The sequence below is a fragment of the Bos taurus genome, chromosome 4 (assembly GCF_002263795.3).
Source record: "Bos taurus isolate L1 Dominette 01449 registration number 42190680 breed Hereford chromosome 4, ARS-UCD2.0, whole genome shotgun sequence".
Taxonomy (NCBI): domain Eukaryota; kingdom Metazoa; phylum Chordata; class Mammalia; order Artiodactyla; family Bovidae; genus Bos; species Bos taurus.
In genome coordinates, this window is record NC_037331.1 from 28,497,361 (window position 1) to 28,510,221 (window position 12,861).

Consider the following 12,861-nt stretch of genomic DNA (forward strand, 5'->3'; position numbering starts at 1 on the left):
CAGAGTGGGGATTGGGGGTGATAAGTGTTTGTGGGTCATCTTTCTCAAAAACTGGTTTCTGGGGAACTTGGAAATGGAGTGAAGGAAAACAGAAGAAAAGAGGACTTAGAACACACTGCACAAGATCAGGGAATCTCTGAATGCATGTAGACTAGAGCAGTAGTTACTGCTGATTAGAAGTTTTTTCCTTTTTTTTTGTTAAACCCCAGTGCTGAGAACACTAAAGTTGAGTGATATACAATCTATACAAAAAGTGCCAGTTCTACATTTCTTAAATTTCAGAACTTGTTTCATTGATTACATTCAACTGTACAGTATAATTTACTTTCCTTATGATATATTTATATTTCATATTTTTTAAAAACTGGAATCTTCTTCCCTTAAAAAAAGCAAGGAAGGAAGAATTATACAGTATTAGAAACTTAATAAGTCTTAAAGAGTCTTCAGTTATTGTGGTATTTGGAAAAGAACTCAAGCATTTATTTTCAATAATTGGTGAATTTATTTTCCATTTCTTAAAACAGTCCACTAACAATCATTCATATAGTTTTTTATTTTAGTGAAGAATAGTTGATTTTATTTAAATCTTATAAAAGTCATTTAATGACCCAATTCATATGTAGAAATAATGGAACATCGAGGTTCTCTTAGTTTTTGTGTATCTTTAGTCATTGCTTTCCTTTTTTCCTTCTTCCCCATCAAAAAGAGAAATTTATAGTCATTGCTAAAATAGATTGGTTAATGCAGCCATATAAAAAGAAGTGTAACTTACAGGAAGGGAAATTAATTCTTAGAGGTAGTGTTAACAATGGGTGAATTTCCCAGAGAGAAAGGAAGGGATGTTATGTATTATGATTGAATTTTCATCTTTGAATGTAATAGGTAGAAATGTGTTTTCTTATAACCCCAAAGCCTAATCATATGTTTGAATATATTTTCATTTTTTGAAAGTCAAATATACATATATAATATCATTTATATATAGAATCTTTTTTAAAAAAGGGGTACAAATGAACTTATCTACAAAACAGAAGTACAGTCACAGATGTAGAAAACAAACATGCTTATCAGTAGGTAAGAGGGAAGAGGGATAAACTGGAAGATTGGGATTGACATATACATACTACTCTATATAATATAGATAACTAATAAGGATCTACTGTATAGCACAGGGAACTCGACTCAGTACTCTGTAATGGCCAATATGGGGAAACAATCTAAAAAAAAGTGGATATATGTATAGCTGATTCTCTTTGCTGTATACCTGACACAACTGTAAATCAACTATATTCCAATAAAAAAAGAAATAAATTAAATCCACCCTCACTTATATATGACTAACAAAATCCACCCCAAAATGGAAATATTTATAGAAATAAAATAAAAACAATCACCACCACAAATTACTGTTTTATATTTAAAAACATGAAGATCAATGTTATTAGAACTTTAAAAAAAATCTTATATTACTTATTCTGGAAGACAAAATATATTTTGCATGCCCTTTTAAATGTTGGAAAGATCCCCGCCTCCAAGTAAATGCAGGACCGTTACATTTTGCTCTTATTTGTGGAAATCATAGCAAAAAATAGGTTCAGTTGGCATCCTCTCTCAAAATTATTTATTAGGGAAAGAATTATAGGAAAAACAATAAATCTAGAGAAAAACAAGCAGACAAAAAATACATTGGTATCCTAACACCAGTAGCTCTACAATTAGAGGTTTTAATTTTTCTTATTCTATGGTACACCAAAAAAGCTATTCATAAGATCCATTGATACATATATGAAAGAAAGTGAAAGTGAAGTCGCTCAGTCCTGTCCGACTCTTTGTAACCCAATGGACTGTAGCCTACCAGGTTGCTCCATCCATGGGATTTTCCAGACAAGAATACTGGAGTGGGTTGCCATTTCCTTCTCCAGATCTCCCCAACCCAAGGATTGAACCTGGGTCTCCTGCATTGTAGGCAGATGCTTTACCGTCTGAGCCACCAGAGAAGTCTACATATATAATATAGTATAGATACATATATAGTTCATTCAATACTTATACTTCCTCAATAGGAACAATAGTACAAAAACTCTCAAGTTTGCCACCTGCTGGCTCATATAGGACACAATGAATATGAATTCGTAGGGCAACTCAAAATAATTCTTATTAAATTTACTAGCTAATCAGAAAAAAATCCTCCATAATTGCTTTCTTTAAGGACCTAAGCTCTGCCAAAAAGTATTTAAGTGTTCTGAGATCTTCACATACCCATTTACCCAAATTAGATTTATCTGTCAGTTCAGTTGCTCAGTCGTGTCTGACTCTTTGTGACCCCATGGACTGCAGTACTCCAGGCCTCCCTGTCCATCACCAACTCCCAGAGTTCACTCAAACTCATGTACTTTGAGTCGGTGATGCCATCCAACCATCTCATCCTCTGTCGTCCCCTTCTCCTCATGTCTTCAATCTTTCCCAGCATCAGGGTCTTTTCCAATGAGTCAGTTCTTCGCATCAGGTAGCCAAAGAATTGGAGTTTCAGTTTCAGCATCAGTCCTTGCAATGAATATTCAGGACTGATTTCCTCTAGGGTGGACTGGTTGGATCTCCTTGCTGTCAAAGGGATTCTCAAATGTCTTCTCCAACACCACAGCTCAAAAGCATCAATTATTTAGCGCTCAGCTTTCTTTATAGTCCAACTCACATCCATACATGTCTACTGGAAAAGCCATACCTTTGACTAGATGGACCTTTGTTGGCAAAGTAATGTCTCTGTTTTTTAATAAGCTGTCTAGGTTTATAAATAAGTTAGATTTATAGAATTGTTTTATTAAATTATAGTTAACATACAACATTATATTAGATTCAGGTAGACTACATAGTGACTTGACATTTATCTACATTATGAATTGACTACCACAAGTCTAGTAATCATCTTTCACCATACAAAGTTATTATAATATTATTGACTATATTCCCTGTGCCATATATAGAAATTTTAGTACATGGATAAAAGAAAATCCAGGAGCTGGGAAATAAATTCCACCTGTCTTAATATGGTCAAGTTAAGTTGCTGAAATAATCAATTTAGTCTTAATACAAGGTTAGTAAATGAAAAGGTCAAAATTTAAACTGATTAATTTTGAAAATTGGGTTAAAGTGTTCAAGCTATTATAAATTTTTTAGTTTTGTGATCTAAAGTCACAAAAGTTACAAGATCTTTGATCTAAAGATTAAAGATTAAAAACTATAGTTTGTACTACTGTGATCTTAGACCTGTACTGAATGACCAAAGCAGTACAGACGATTAAGAAAAAAAAAAAAATCACAAAATTATTACAAACCATTTAGCAGTTCTTAAAGTGCTACAAGTCTATATAATATTTCCATACTCTAGTCAGTGTGGCTAAAAATAATGGTACCTAAGACTTAGTTAGGATTTTATAGAGTAATTCTGCTGTAAAAGGGGAAAAAATGTTGAGGATTTTTTCCCTTATTTAAATCTCAAGAAGAAGAGATAATTAAACCTAAATTTATCTTCTGTCTTTTGTCTTCTAGTGGTAATATCTACTAGTAACATCAGTGTTTATGAAAATTAGAGAAATTATAGTACTTAGCATTGTATTTATCACAATTTTCCATTTATGTCTGAAATATCTTTTGATTATTTTTTTTTATCTTTTGATTATAATGACTTTTAAGCATGTACAAAACCTCAATTGTGTATTTTATACTGATACCTACTTTTTAATAAAGAATGTGAGTATTTATACTCCTAACCTGTATGGAGTAATTGGTCCTGGATTTACTCTCCTACCACATACATTTAAATAAATAGTGCACGAGAGACAGTGCAGAAGTGTAATCCCTGTGAGAAGACAAGCAAGGTGAGAAGACAAGCAAGGTTTTCTCTTGTGGTCTTTTTGACTATAGACATCTAACAAGCTGTTTCACAAGAAGAGTATAAAGCAGAGCACAGTTATCTTTTTTTTTTTAACTTTACAATATTGTATTGGTTTTGCCATATATCAACATGAATCCATCACAGGTATACACGTGTTCCCCATCCTGAACCCTCCTCCCTCCTCCCTCCCTGTACCATCCCTCTGGGTCTGCAAAAATCCTTAACAAAATTCTAGCAATCAGAATCCAACAACACAGTAATCTTAACAGAATTCATGGGACAAACAGCAGAGTTCTTGGAGGCTGATGTCGCCAGTATTTTCAGGACAGAGTACTAGAGAAGAGGATCTTTCATAAAGAGATCCATAAATCTCCATATGGTTTCCTTGTGTCTTTGTTAAATCTAAGCCACAAAATCATGGAGTGCAATGCACAAGGTTAGAAATGAAATTTCATTTCCAGTGAACTGAAATCTGAAGCTTACGTGATCCTGGGAAATTTTTCACTTTCATAATAACCAATGAGAGTGCTTACTGAATACTCAGCCTTTGGTGGAGATAACACGAAGAGCACATATATGAAGTGGAGCTAAATATGCCTGTAGTAAAGGCATAGTTTATTCTATATAAAAAAGGATTTTTTATAATCCTTTTTATATAATTCTATATAAAAAATATACTCTATTTCAGACCTAAAAATGCTTTAAAACGAGCTTTTAAAGTATCAGTCTGTTTTATAAGTAACAAACTCTAACACATCTTAAAGAAAATGACAAAACCTATCTCTCAACAATGTAATGCTCACAGTCTCTACTATCCAATTAATACCTGAAATATGAAAAACCAGGAAAATGTGATCCCTAACTAGGATTTCAGAGATAATGGACTTTATTAACACTTAAATATTTCTATTGTAAATATTAGAAATATGTTCAAAGGTGAAGAGAAAAAAATTAATGTAATAAAGATATAAATTGAATTTGTAACAAAGAACAAAATATAATTTCTATAGATGAAAAAACTATATATATAAAATGAAAGATAGTACATCTGAAATTATTAGGTTAGACACTGAAGAAGAAAGTTAGTGAACATTAAGCCATAACAATAGAAATTAAAATTACAGAGAAAATCACAACACAAACTAAATCACAGAAGAAAAAAAGACTGAAAAAAATTAACAGATTCAGTGACCTGCAGAAAAATTCAAAAAGTGTTATATGGACATAATATAAGTTGTAGAAGAATAGGTATGCAAAAATAAATTTAAGTAAAAATGACCAATTATTTTCTAGATTTGATGAAAACTACAAACACATATATCCAAGAGGCTCAATAAACTGTAAATAGAATAAATACAACAAGGCATACCACAATCAAATTTCTGGAAAACAGTGGTAAGAATTAAAAATTAAAAGCAGCCAGAGAAAAAAGGATGCACTATATATAGAGAAAAAGAGGCAAGGATGCCAGACTTCTCATCTAAAGTTCTTCAATCCAGATGACAAGTGAATGATAATTTAAAGTACTGAAACTTAAAAACAATAAAAAACCTATTAATCTAGAATTATATTCCCAGCAAAAATACCATAAAAAGTGAAAGAGAAACAGATTTTCAGACCAACAAAAACTGAGACAATTTGCTTAATAAATTTACCCAGTGAAGACATGAGATCTTCACTTTAAGAAGTATTAAAAGAAATATTCTTCAAACAGAATTAAAATATATTAGAAGGAAACTCAGACCTACACAGACAAATGCTGAGCATCATAATGCAACACAGAAAAGTATCCATGAACAGTATTTTTTCTCAGTTTTAGTCTCAAATAGAGTAAGAAATATGTACTGAAAACAGAGCTGCCATGCAAGAAACAGAATCTGCAGTTCCAGCACAGCCAAAAAAAATTAACAGTTGAAACAAAGGATATAATGTTTACAGAAAAAAAATCACAGAATCTAGAATCTTTACAAATTAATATTCTTATCCTAGATACGATAAAAACATTATCCAAAATATGAAGGACCCCCAAATAAATTTCCTTCTCTCAACAGAGAGAGGAAAAAACAAGTCAGACCAGAAAATAAAGCAGATGTTGAAACTAACAGATAGGGATTTTAAGACAGTACTTACAATTATCTGCAATGAACTAAAAGAAAACATTTTCAACCAATGAATATTTCAGTAGAGAAATGGGAAATCTTAGCAAAGGTAATATAAATTTAAATAAGGAAATTCTAGAAGTAAAAACTACAATATTTGAAATAAAACTGGAAGGACTAAGCTCAATGGACATGACATAGAAGAGTAAGTTAGTTTGAATAAGGATAAATAAATATTAATAATTTTAGTAAATAATGTAGTAATAATTATTGTAATTATAGTGATTAATAATTACAGTATTTGATACAATATAGTAGTAATTATAGTAAATAATATAATACTTAGAGCAAATAATGATAATTATATAAATAATACATTACAGTAAGTAAGACTTGCCTGGTAACTCAGCCAGTAAAGAATCTGCCTGCAATGTGGGAGACCTGGGTTGGGAAGATCCCCTGGAAAAGGAAATGGCTACCCACTCCAGTATTCTTGCCTGGAGAATTCCATGGACAGAGGAGGCTGACAGGCTACAGTTCATGGAGTCATGGAGTGTCAGACACAACTGAGCAACTTTCATTTTCATAAATAATAGAAACTTAAAAATAAATGGTGGTGCAGGACCTTGCTAAATGATAGCAAATGGTCAAAAACATGTAAAACTGGACTAGAAGAAGAAGGGGTAAGAGGATTGAACAGAAAAGTCTTTCAAAATACACTGGCTAAAATTTTACAAAGTTATGAGAGGGAGAAAATCACATATTTGAGATGCTAAATCAATATGCAGAGAAAACGTAAAAACGTTAACAACAAAGCACAACAAGGCAAAGTCAAATAGCTGAAATCCAAAGATAAAGAGCATTTCTTAAAAGCAATACGAGAAAAAAGTCATATGTATCAGAATCAGGAACAGACATAATAAAAGAATAGAGTTACATTAACAAATAGACTGTGGTAGTTAGCTTCTGACAATGTCTCACAATGATTTCTGCCTAGTAGCATTCCAATGCTTGTATACTCCACTCCCCTTGAATGTATACTCCCCTTCCCTAGACCTAGTGACTTACTTCTAACGAATAGAATTTGATAAAATGATGGGATGGCACCTCTGTGACTAGGTTATAAGAGACTCTGACTACCACCTGATGATAATCTCTATTGCCTTCTCTGAGTATATATTTTTAAGAAAACATACTGATACGTTGGGAGGCTCACAAGACAAGGAATTGAGGGCAGCCTCAGAGCAATGGTCAATGAGGAATTAACACTTTCAGTCCAACAACAGGAGGAGGGAATGAACCCTGCCAACAAAGTGAGTGATCCTGGAAGCTGATCCTTGACCACGTAAATCTTGAGAGACTGCATACCTAGCCAATACCATGACTACAAGAGAGGAACCACCAGGATACATACACATTTCTAATTTCCAGAACTGTGAGATAATAAGGTTGTTTCAAGCCATTGAGTTTTGGCATTATTTTGTTTTTACAGAGCAACAGACTAATACAAAGGTATAACAATCATAAAAGTAAAAACTCCCAAGAGACTGCCAAATCATGTAAGACAAACTGATGGAATTTAAAAGATAAATGGAAAATTCTACCACATTTGGAGATTTTAAATACCCAGTTGATAGAACAATTTGAGGAAAAACTCAGCAAATACGTAGAAGAAATAAACAAAACTATCACTTAACTGTCGTAATCAATAAACCAGGTATAATAATATCTGCTGAGATTTGTTCTACCATATAAAGAACCAGCTGCTTCACTATTGAAGTTCAATGAAATGCAATTCTCCACAAACTTTGCTGCCAGAAACAGTTTTCACACCTATTTCTGATTTCTGTTACTCTTAAACAACTTCTGAGTGTTCAGATATCTAATAATCATTTTGTTATGCATTCATTAACTGAGCAACTATTTACATAATGATTTCAGAGACAAACTGATGAGACTGAGCTATTAGGTTACATTAACAAATACAAAACGTAGGCTAGGGCTTTCCTGGTGGTTCAGTGGTACAGAATCCACCTGCCAATGCAGGAGACTCCTTGGTCCAGGAAGATCGCACGTGCCACCAAGCAACTAAGCCAATGGGCCACAACTATTGAGCCTGCTCGAGACACTGGGAACTCCACCTGAGCACACGTGCTGCAGCTACTGGAGCCTGTGAGCCTTGAGCCTGTGCTCTATAACAACATAAGCCAGCAGCACGGAGAAGCCTGCACACTGCAACTGGAGGGTAGCCCCAGTTCACTGTAACTAGAGACAAGCCCGTGCAGCAATGAAGACCCAACACAGCCAAAAATAAAAATAAAATAAAATAATTATTTTTTTAAATAGGCTAGCACAGAATGATAGATTTGATAGGGCCATAAGAATCCCTCTTGTTAGATTACATCCTATATTTAAATCCTTTCTACCACATTTCTGACCTCTTCTTAATTTTCCTGGTGACTAGGAACACACTGCATTAAAAAGTCTAAGTATTTTTTTTTTTATTTATATTTTTGTGAATTCCATCCATGGCACTCAGTTCTATCTTTTGGAAAACAGAGAACATGTAAAACCTATTTTTGTTATCACAGGTATTCAAATAGTTTACAATTTTCATGCCTTGTGAAAATTTGTTCAACATTTACAAGAGAAATTTCTAAGTTCCTTAAAGATCATAGAAAGTGGTCCAGATCATTGATACTGAGTCCTTTATTAAATTGATTTTATTTGGAGGATAGTTGCTTTATAATGTTGTGTGAGTGTCTGCTTTACAGCAACATGAATTAGATCTCAGTATTCATATGTCCCCTCCCCTTTGAGCCTCCCTCCTCCTCCATCTATCCCACCCATGTGGGTCATCACAGAGCACCGAGCTGAGCTCCCTATGCTATACAGCGGCGTCCCACTAGCTATCTTATTTTAAACATGGCAGTGTATAATACATACGGCAAAGCTTCTCTCTCGATGCATCGCTGCCTCCTTCCCCCACTGTGTCTACAAGTCCGTTCTCTACCTATACTAGTGAGTCTTAACTTGTCCCTGTTTCTCTAGAGTAAAAACACTTATATCTATGTTAAAAAAGAAAAGAAAAGAAAAAACACAGGTGTGTTATAAGGGCTAAGTACTGGAGGATAATTATCTCTGTGATTCTGTATTTTTGTAAATGTGCCCTACAATGATTGTGGCCACTTTCTGGCTGCATTCTAAATGACCAATTCATACTTAATTTTCAATCAATGAAAATCCCAGAATATTTTTCCTGTAGACTCTCCTGTTTCCCTAATCTTACACTTGTACAGTTGATTTTTTTAACCTAAGGACAGGTTGATTTGTTTATCACTATCTAATTTCATCCTGTTTGCTCCAGTCCTTTGTTCTTCCCTGTAGAGATCATTTTGAATCCTCTGTCATCCCATGCGCTAGCTATTCCTTCCAGTACTATGTATGTCATATCCCCAAGCAATGGGCCTATTCTGGCCTCATTTTTCTTGTTCTGAACATTCCTAAAGATGTTATTTTTATTGTCTTTGGCATTTTTAACAAGGCTCTGCTCATTTGTGTCTCTTGCTTCTGCTTCTGTATTTCCAGATTCCTGTCACTCGATTTATCATCATGTATATGATCCTTCTTTTAGCTTTTTGCATTTCCCTCAAAATACATGCCTATCTGAGTAGTTCCTGGGCAGACACAAGACTTAATAGTTTTTAATCTTTTTATTTTCCCCTAAATGAGGAATTTATAGTTATAATCACAATGTTGGTTTTAAGAGAATCCTGTCCAGTTTAGCTATCTTACAACTAGAGTATCTGACCAGTGCCTCATCTTATGTGTTCTAGCAATTTGGGTATATATTTTACTATATCAATGCTTGTTTGCTGTATTTTGAGTTGATACTAACTTGTAAACGTACTGAACAAATAATAAATACCTGTTTAACAAATATGTGATAACTTAAAGAACTGATGAAGAACTGAGATAAAATGTTATTTTTCCAAGACTATCCACTTCAACTTCTTCAACTACTTATAGTTAGTTGTAAAAAAATAATCTGATCATCATGGTGACTGCTGGCTCTCCTTGCTTCCTTAACTGATTCATTTAGGATAAAATAAAATAATTTCTTGGGGAAAAAAGTGAAACATTTATGATAAAATCTTCATTTTCACATATAAATACCCATTTCAAATAGAAAAGAAAACAACCTGATTAAAAAGATCACAGTGTATGAACAGGCACTTTTCACACTAAAATGAAATACCACAAATGGCTAGTTACCATCTTTACAAATGTTCAGCCTCAGTAGCAAACAAAATGTGCAACTGGTCATTAATTCTCCTATTAGACTGGCAAAAATTTATTTTAAAGTAGTAATTAATGTTACTGGGGTAAAGTTAAATGGTTAGTCTCATAAATAATATGGAGATATAAATGGATACAATATTTTGAAAAGACATTTAATAATACATATTAAGTACTGGAAATGCTTATAAACTTGACCTCAGTGATAACCTTTGCATTTTTACCCTAATAAAAAACTCATTGATGATCAAAAAGATTTACACATAAAAATGTTAACAACAGTGTTACTGTAGAAAAAAGATAAAATTAGCTTAATCTTTAAACTAAAAACTAACAATGAAATAAAGAATCATAAAATTATAAGAATAATTCATAGTGATTAAGATCATATATTAAAATCATATATTATCTATTAGTTATTAATATGATTTGAAGTATACTTTAAAATCATATAAGTAAACAAACCTAATTTTCCTTAAAAATATGAATATAAAGAACACTATAAGGAATTACACAATAATTTTATTAGTTCAGTTCAGTTGCTCAGTCATGTCCAACACTTTGTGACCCCATGGACTGCAGCAGGCCAGGCCTCCCTGTCCATCACCAACTCCTGGAGTTTACTTAAACTCATGTCCATTGAGTTGGTGATGCCATCCAGCCATCTCATCCTCTGTTGTCCCCTTCTTCTCCTGCCTTCAATCTTTTTGAGCATTAGGGTCTTTTCAAATGAGTCAGCTCTTCGCATCAGATGGCCGAAGTACGGCAGTTTCAGCTTCAGTATCAGTCCTTCCAATGAATATTCAAGACTGATTTCCTTTAGGATGGACTGGTTGGATATCCTTGCAGTTCAAGGGACTCTCAAGAGTCTTTTCCAACACCACAGTTCAAAAGCATCAATTCTTTGGTGCTCAGCCTTCTTCACAGTCCAACTCTCACATCCATACATGACCACAGGAAAAACCATAGCCTTGACTAGATGAACCTTTGTTGGTAAAGTAATGTCTCTGCTTCAGGAAAGCTATACAAATAAGAAATAGGAACTAAAGAGCACAGGAGCCTGTGGTCACTTAACATTGGTAAGAAAATGCATGTGAATCTCAAAACCTCCAGAGGACATCGGTTTATGAAACTTTCACTTAGAAATTTAAGTTAATAATGATAATGTTTGGAAACTGAAGTCATGTTAAAAATTCCCAGCTTATGAAGCCAGGGGAATGAATTACAAATTTTAAAAAGATCTTTTTTTTTTTTAATCAGAAATTTTAAAGCTTGACAAAATGTATTCTTCAACCCTTAAGGGATTATAAGGAAAAATGGAAAATCCAATAATATGGCAGAGTTTATTCCTCCATTGATAGACTTTAACTGTAGTAGATTATAGCTGCAGGGGTTGAATAAGCATAAAGTTTCTGAGGTTGCAAAGGAAACTTTCTTCTCAGTCAACACTATATTTCTCAGCAAAGATGTCAATTATTGGAGTAAACAAGGAAACACTGAAAGTTCTATTCATTTTTCAGGCCATTTAGACCTGAATAAAATTAATATTTTATTTCCTGTATCTTCATTAAGAAAATCTTGAGGAATAAAAGTAGCCTTTACATTTCCTTGCTAACTTAGGAATGGTTCTTAGTTCAGAACTCTGTACATAGCCAACAGTAACTAAACATTTGAGTTTTACTGATTGGTGAGATAGTCACACTGGCATTGTCTATAACAAAAGAAAGTTTAAAGAAGTAGGTCAAACTTTAATTTGAGGGCCTTGAATTAGAAATATATTGCTGCTGCTGCTGCTGCTAAGTCGCTTCAGTCGTGTCCGACTCTGTGCGACCCCATAGACGGCAGCCCACCAGGCTCCCCCGTCCCTGGGATTCTCCAGGCAAGAACACTGGAGCGGGTTGCCATTTCCTTCTCCAATGCATAAAAGTGAAAAGTGAAACTGAAGTCGCTCAGTAGTGTCCGACTCTTAGCGACCCCATGGACTGCAGCCTACCAGGCTTCTCCGTCCATGGGATTTTCCAGGCAAGAGTACTGGAGTGGGGTGCCATTCCGTTTGATTAATTTTTATTCTGAATTTTTCTAATTAGTTTACCATCACCCACACCCACACCCGATCTTGACTTGGGGTTCTATGTATGGGCTCAGATTCCGGAAACATTTTCTGAGCAAAAGGACAGAGTAGTACTTACTGATCCATGAGTTACTAGTTAAAGATGAACAATAGCTGATATTTATGGAGTGCTCACCATGTACCAGGCACTATTTTAGCCACTGAGGGTATTCCATAAATAATACAGAAACATCAACCCTAAAACAGTTACATTCTGTTGGGATTTAACCAACCAAATCAACACATAATTATATAATTTCCGATAGTGAAAAATAAATTTAATTTCATATAAATTAAGTCAAGTTATGGGAATGAAATGATAAATGGGTAGTTTAGATAGTCTTCACAAGGCCACACATGATCAGAGATATAAAGTGAGCATGTGAACTCAAGAAAGAACTGGAGAAAAAGTATAATAGACAAAGGGGAGAAAGGAGCATTAAGCATTAGAACAGATAACA

At 33.8% G+C, this 12,861-nt stretch overlaps 1 protein-coding gene across 2 annotated transcripts in view; it reads right to left on the bottom strand.

Annotated features, from left to right (window-relative positions):
- The window catches only part of TMEM196 (transmembrane protein 196), a 131,791-nt gene that overhangs the window by 74,406 nt on the left and 44,524 nt on the right, over positions 1-12,861 (bottom strand). The window lies entirely within an intron of this gene.